The sequence below is a fragment of the Chlamydotis macqueenii genome, chromosome 1 (assembly GCF_036417535.1).
Source record: "Chlamydotis macqueenii isolate bChlMac1 chromosome 1, bChlMac1.mat, whole genome shotgun sequence".
NCBI classification, from domain to species: Eukaryota; Metazoa; Chordata; class Aves; order Otidiformes; family Otididae; genus Chlamydotis; species Chlamydotis macqueenii.
Genome location: NC_141556.1, coordinates 85,901,073 through 85,909,201, shown reverse-complemented (window position 1 = coordinate 85,909,201; position 8,129 = coordinate 85,901,073).

Sequence of the window (8,129 nt, the reverse complement as noted above, 5' to 3'; positions counted from 1 at the left end):
TGCGAGCTGTCGGTTTATTTAGTGGTAAGTACAAGTTTTATCCGGTTCTGACATGGATTTGCATTTCTAATGGGCACTGCCAAATTAGCAAGAGCATATCATAATGCATGTCTGGTATGTGCCATGATCATGCCTTGTAGCATTGCAGTTTGTGTGGCATCTGAATTGTTATCCTGGTACATTCTAGCATGGCATTGTGAAGATGTTTTAGATGATTTTTTTTTTCCTGTGGGGTGAACGACTTTCCAAGGTCAGCCATCAGCTGCAGGGACAGCCTCATGAAAAGCACTGTGCCACATCGCTGCCATACCAGGCTGCTATTTGTAAATCAGTGCTGTGAAAGCAATACGCCACTTTTGCTTTCTCCTGTGGCAGTAGCGGTAGCGATACTGCAACTCCAGAACTGTGTTTTATCAAGGCTTCTGTTGCTGAGAGATAGCTTTCTTGTCCACTGCAGGCAACAAAAAACCAGGACACTAAGTATGTGGAATTAAGTGTATATCTGGTTGAACTGATGGCTTTGACAGAATTTATTAAAGGTGATAACTGTGCAAGTCTGCTTGTTCCACATCATCTCATGAGAAAAGTGATGGCTGGTTGCAAAAGGTCTTTCCGTGAATATGAGAAGATTGCCCATGAAGGGAGAATTTCAGGATACAGCGTCCATAGTTCATGGACATTTGTGTTGAACTGAAGTCATAGGCAGGCTGAGAGAGTTGGGGCTGTTCAGCCTGGAGAAGAGAAGGCTCCGGGGAGACCTTATAGCAGTCTTCCAATACCTCAAGGGGACTTCTAGAAAAGACGAGGAGAAACTCTTTAGCAGGGCCTGTTGTGATAGGACGAGGGGTAATGGTTTCAAAATAGAGGGGGGTAGATTTAGATTAGATATTAGGAAGAAATTTTTTACAATGAGGGTTGTAGAACACTGGAACAGGTTGCCCAGAGAGGTGGTGGATGCCCCATCCCTGGAAACATTCAAGGCCAGGTTGGACGGGGCTCTGAGCAACCTGATCTAGTTGGAGATGTCCCTGCTTCTTGCAGGGGAGTTGGACTAGATGACCTTTGAAGGTCCCTTCCAACCCTAACGATTCTATGATTCTATATTTGATGTCAAAGATGATCCATGTAATAGTGCCACTGTTTCTTGAGAAGAGTTGTCAAGTCTACTAGCTACTGGCAATCTCTGATTCATAAGACTGTTCTGTGAAATCCCCTACAGATGAAATGTGTCAGAGTGATTCAGGAGACTGTTAACTGTTTGAAAATCTCTCATTGACACTTGGTGCATGGGAGATTGTAGTTTTGGCTGAAGAGACTTCTTTGAATATACTGGAACTACTGATGAGGTATATATTCTTGTCCACTGCCGCCTCTGTTCCTCCCTGCTTCCTCCAAATTTTGTCTCACTTGATTAAAAAAGGGATAATAGTCTTTTGTCAGAATCACCACTATATGACCCTTTACTTCACACACTTGAAAGTGTGGCAGTGTGTGACACCCAGATCTCTCCCAAGTTTCCAGTCTACACCTGGTTGTAGATCCACTGATATTGACAAAGTCTCCAACTCTCCATTGATATTGATGAAGTTTCCAAGTCCTTGATACATAGTGGTGCTACCCTGATTTTACCCTGATTCTCCTGCTCATCAGGCTACTCAGCAACAACTTGGACCATCATCAAGACTTCCTAAATTTCTACGTCAGCCACTGCTATGGGATGTACATTTGGCCATCTGAAGTGAAGATAAAGGGCCTTCACAATGAGAGCTGACTCCTCTGATTCCTTGGCAACATCATGTACACCTGCTGTTCTAGAAATGGTATTTGCAAAGTAGGGGACTGAGCAGAATGAGGAGTGTGTGGAGGTACAGAAGAATTGTAGCCTTTAGGTGATTTGTTCAATTTTCTATGGGCACGGTAAAGGCCAAATGATGCACTGATCTTTATTTATGCAAAATCCTTGAGAAGTGTTTGCTTATATTGAGGACCTCAGCTTTCTGCATCTTTTGCTTCTGCTTGCTGCTTTCCCCTTGCAACCCCACCCTGAAATGTCATTGCATGGCAGCCCAGCTACAGTGAACTTTCTTAAGCCTGTCTCACAATTTCTAAAATTCCAAACCTCAACTACATGAAACTGGCAGCATGAGTTTCTACCAGATCAACACACTTCATTATGGAGCCGGAGAAGGCAGAAATATGTTCATTCCCATGCAAACTATGTATGTCTTAATGTAATTAAGAGCAAAATATGAGTCACTAAAACACTTCTAGAGATCTTCACAGAGATTACTTTTTTATGCTACTATTCTATATTTAGTTAATTTGCAGGCTGAATGTTTTTCTTACAGGCTGTGTTGAAAGTGGTAGGTTAAACAAGAAGTGTAGAATCTGACTGTAAACATGTTTCCAAACAAAACAAAGACAAAAACAAGGCTTCTTGTGAATTGTGGCTCTCTAAATGGAGAAGTTTTGGCTAGAGATTGTCATAGTAAGAGGTTTTTGTGGTAGGTCGATAAGAGACACTTGAAATGGAACAACTCGAACATACAGAAAAAGGTGAAAAAGAAAGCCTGATATTCTCCAGATCAACACTGGATGTATGCCTTTGGATGAGTCAAGGGAAAAAAAATTACTGTTTTGGGGTGATAGATGAAATACTGGTATTACAAACAAAGAGGCTGTGGTTAGCTGATTCCCCATGTTTGGCATACCTGTACAAAACTCTTCAGGATGAGAGAGTAACTGGTTGTTGTTGCTGTTCCTAAAGTCTTTGGTTTAACTGTTGACCTTTCTGAGTTCTCTCCATAGCATTCACACCAAGCCAGCTGGGGTTTGAGGACTAGCACAGTATAAATATTTACTGCCTAACAAATCTAACTTGCCTTGTTTTGGAAGAGTCCCGCTATTGATTATAGTTCCACCTTGCATTCCACAAATATATTTACAGCAGTTACATCAGTATATTTATCAATTCTTAATATTCTTTGAGAAGGAAGAAAACAACTTGCCCTCCTTTCATTATACTTTAGCTTGTGCAGCTTTACTTGCTGTTATAAGACTGCTGGATTTCCCTTGCTCTCAGTTTTATGTGTCACTGAAACATTGCTGGCATTCTTTTATTTCAGGTCTACTAGGACTTATAGCAGTTTAGCAATTGCTGGATGTTTCCTATTGCAGCCAAGTGGTCACTTACTGTCTAAGAATGGCTGGATGCTTTTTATCCCATGCTGATTTCACTCCAATCTACTAGGATTTTTGTGTTGTAGCAGTTCAGCTCCCTGCAGTCTAGGAACTCTACTAGATTCTTACTACTGATATCCTGCTCTGTGCAGGCTGATTTTACAGTGGTGCTCAGTTGTTTGTCCTCTTAGTGCTATCCAGGCCAGTGAGGTGCGTAATAAACTAGTCAACAGAATAATTTTTCCTTAGTTGTTCTGTCATTTAAGTCTGATATGGAAACACTATGTCGTGAGTACATAGTGACAGTACTCCAAAAAGTTCAGGGAGCACTTCTCTGTAATGAGTAAACCTGAAGCCATAGATTCAGTTTTTACTTCAGGGCTGATAGACAGAATATATTATGTATTTTATAAATATATGTGTACCTATACTGTACAGCCTACACATGACAGTTGTGTCCTATTGTGATATGTACTGTACAAACACAGTAGGATATATTTTTAGCCACTCACACAAGCAAAATGTCCCCCACATTCTTCATGAATAGATTTTCTGGGTATTTAGAGTTAGTGTATGGTTCCTAAGTGGTAGACGTTTTCTTACTGAATGTCATGAAGTGATTCTTTTTAAGATTATATATATGCTAAGTATTTGTCAAAGCAAATATCAGCTGTTCTCTGCTTTCACACACACGTACACTACTAGACCCTCCTTATTTTTTTTTGTGTCCTTATTGGTTAACAAATACAGGATCCATTATTTTGTCTCCTAAAGCTCTGCATAAACCACCTTTGCTGCTTTCCTAGTGGCCTATCATTGTGGAATGATTAGTAGGTGCTTTTTTGATTAAATTCTCCTGAGGCAGTAACCATGAATTGTCTGCTTATTTTTTGTTTACTGTCTTGATTCCAGTTAGTCCTCCCCTTCCCCTAATTAATGACAGACATTGTATTTGATGTTTTTCTTCTATTGAGGAGTAATAGCAAGGAAAGGGGAAGCAAGGAGACTGTTCTTGTAACTGAGGAACTGATCTCTGATTCAGGTAATCTCAGTCAAATTTCCAGTTGCTGCAAACCTTTCAGCTGTGACTTTAAGCAAATCTCTTGGTTCATCACAGGTCTCTTGGAGAAGGAATTTTTTTAGAACGGGGACTGACTCTTATTTAGTGCCTTGCAAACAGGGCCGAGATCTTCCTGAGCTACCTTGCAGCTTCCATCCATTAGAAAAAAAAAATAGAAATGTTCCACTGAAACACATCATTTCACCACAGTTCAGGTGCTGATGAAGCCTAAGAAATTAGCAGCACCAACTCCCCTCCTCACTCCAGTGTATTTGTAAGGGAACTTTCGTACCTCGGGGTATCAGTCCTGTCGGGTGTCCCTAACACTTTTCGGGCAGGGTGCCCTGCGGGTGCTCCCGCCCGCGCCGCAGTGGATCGTGCCGTCCACACTGATCGGCAGCGGCTCCCGCTCTTAAAGGGGCCGCAGCATCTTCCTCGTTTTTCCGGGAACTCGCCAAAAGAAGGGGACTCCTGCGAGAGGAGGGGGCTCTGGACTAAGGGTGTCCTGCCGCCGGGGATTCCCCGGCTTGAGGTGGCCTGGCAGGGGGCCGCTCCCTGCCACACCTTGTACTGCAGGCTGCTTTAAGCCCTTCGGCTCCCGCAGAGCTTCAGACCGACGGGAAAAGTTTCTGGGGAATAATCCCAGCTAGTTCAGAGAAACTAAGAGCAGCTTTATCCCTAATCCTGCAAAATAAATTTAATTGTCAGATTGCCTTTCCATCCAGGCATTCCCCTGTTGTCCTCACTCACACTGCATCCCTCCAGGTCTGACCTCCCTTCCTCCCCATCCTCTCTATCTTTGCAGCAGTCCCAGTGCCAGTTTAGAAACAGAGAATCATAGAATAGTTTGGGTTGGAAGAGACCTTTAAAGGTCATCTAGTCCAATCCCCCTGCAAGAAGCAGGGACATCTTCTACTAGGTCAGGTTGCTCAGAGCCTTATCCAACCTGGCCTTGAACGTTTCCAGGGATGGGGCATCCACCACCTCTCTGGGCAACCTGTTCCAGTGTTCCACCACCCTCATTGTAAATTTTTTTTTTCCTAATGTCTAATCTAAATCTACTTCCTTCTATTTTGAAACCATTACCCCTCGTCCTATTGCAACAGGCCCTGCTAAAAAGTTTGTCCCCATCTTTCTTATAAGCCTCCTTTATAAATTGAAAGGCCACTGTAAGATTTCCCCAGAGCCTCCTCTTCTCCAGGCTGAACAGCCTCAATTCTCTCAGCTCTCCTTCACTGGAGAGGTGCTCCAGCCCTCTGATCATCTTTGTGGCCCCCTCCTCCCTCTCCAACTGGTCCATGTCCTTCTTATGTTGGGGGCTCCAGAGCTGGATGCAGTGCTCCAGGCGGGGTTTCATGAGAGCAGAGTAGAGGGGCAGAATCACCTCCCTTGACCTGCTGGCCATGCTTCTTTTGATGCGGCCCAAGATGTGGTTGCCTTTCTGGAAAGTTTGGAAACTTGTGGGTACATGCACAGCACAAAAATTTTGCATGTGCACCCTGTCCTTCTATTCAGATTAGACCACTATTATTCCCCGTGTTTGCATACCATTTCATTGCTGCAAACTTTTTGCAAATAGGGCAAAAAAGAACATTTTGTCCCAATCCAGGCAAGGCCTGTATCTTCATCTATGTGCTCTTCAGCCTTTCCTCACTCTAAGGACTTGTCTCTCTGCTATCAAAAAGTCTGTCCATCCTTCTGTTTTAACATGACCCTGAAAATCCTTTCACTTCTCTGCCTTGATTTCACATGTAATTCCAGACATAAACTGACTCTGTATATCCATATGTTGTCGCTTTTGAGGTACTCAGCTGACTGAGAGTATAAAGAAAGTTTATCTTTGTTAAAGTTCTTAGTTAAAGCCAATTATGAAATTAGTTGTGCAGTAAAGCCCAGGAACGAAGTCCTTTCTCTTAGGCATGATTATTATATAGATAATGCGCTACTATTTGCAAAATATGGGCTTATTAGAGTGCCTTCCTCTACTAGAGCTGTCCTCACATCTCATGTTTTCCATCTGTCTGAGTTATCCTCTTGTTGAGGACCTGAGATATACTTCCAGGGTAAGACTTGCTGGATGCTACAAATTCTCTCTGATTTTCAGAGTACTCTCACATATGCTAAGAAAATATTTACCTGCTGAATTATTAGAAAACTTGGTGACTTTTGGGTGGAAACTGGTGGTGAAGAATTTCAACTTGGTTATGATCTGATACTCTACAGAACTTTAGTACTGAAATAATTAACTGTGAGCTTCTGAACGTTTAATGCCACAGGTGTTCTAACATGCAGTGAGTAAAATCACAGAATAAGACAGGACTGAAAGGTCTTATTTAGATCAACTACCCTGCACAAAATGGGTGACTTCAAAGCTAGAATCGCTTGCTTAGGCCTTGTCCATACATCTTCTGAAGGTCTCAAAAAATGCAGATTACTTAGCCTCTCTTGGCACTTCTTCCCAGTATTGAACCACCCTCATAGGAGGAACCAATTTTTCTTTACATATAGTTGAAAATTTCCTTGGTGCAACCTGAATGTCACCTCTTGTCCTTCTGCTGTGCACATATGTGAGAACATAGAAGTCACTGCTGTGAAGGAGCTGCTTCCTCTTTTCTGAATCGTAGCCGTTCCAGTAATCTCCGGAATTAGCAAGTAATTCCATAATTTCAGTCCGTACGAATTTTCCCTGTCGACAAATATCCAGAGTTATATTACCAAAATCTTCCCCAACTCATATAGTACTGACAGTCAGATAAATTAATAAATATTTATCATATAATTAAGTTCTACTAGCAGGTAACTGCTCAAAGCTTGAAAATAATCTGAATTGTTATGTAGGGGCTCTGCCAGGAGATTGATGATGCAGTTTCAGGGGCCAGTTTAAAATACTGTGGCCTGCAGAAAAGAGAGTTCTGCCATATCCCGTTTCCATCGCTGGCCGCTTATTCCAGTCCCCTTCATTGCACCAGCACTAGCATTCAGGATGTCACCTGGATCAGCTGGCTGATGCGAGTGGGACTAGCCTGGTGTCAGTGTGGTATGCAGGCTTCTCAAGTTGTCTATGCAACTGTACTCTGAGCTGTTTCCTTTTCTTGGCCCTGGGTGGCAGTGAGGTTTAGTCTCTCTGTGCCAGTTTCTCTGTATGAGGAACAGCAGTCATAATGGGAACTGATATCAATAACATATTGCGAGATCTTCAAATAAGGTGGCAAGGAAATGTGAAGTGTTACTACTTATATAGAAACAATTTCTTCTAGATTCTTTATAGACAAATGTGAAGACTCAGTTTATAATCTAAGGGTGATTTAAAGGCTTGTAGAAATGGCAGGATGTTATCATTTTATTAATCAGGTTATGAATAATACTAATTTTAAATTGTAAGATACAAGAACAGTGACCCAATATGTCCAGTATGAGTCCAATATTCAGAATAAAATGCATAAATGTATGCTCCTGTATGTGTAGGTAGATATACAGATATTGATATCTGTTGTTTCCTGAAAAGCCAAACACAACTGCTTTTCTAATATTTACAATGCCAGTTTTCTTACTTTTATTGAGTTTTACCATACTTTGTTCTTAGCTTACTTTTCTGGAAACAAAACATATTCTAGACAGTCTGTGTGGGTGTGTCTGTACATCATTATCCCTTAGTAACCTTTGGAATAGTTGATTATCTTCTACCAAAATTAGGGGATTGAGGTCTCAAAGATGATTTCTTAATTTGATAATTTTCTAAAAATAACATTTTTATAATTTGGTGATTTTCTCTTTGATATATCTTTGATAATTACCTCAAGGAGTATTTGTTCTCTTATCTCAAAAGGTTCCTATAATCTTAGTTAAAATGGTCAACTGGGAAAAAAAATTCCCATAAATGTCCCAAAAG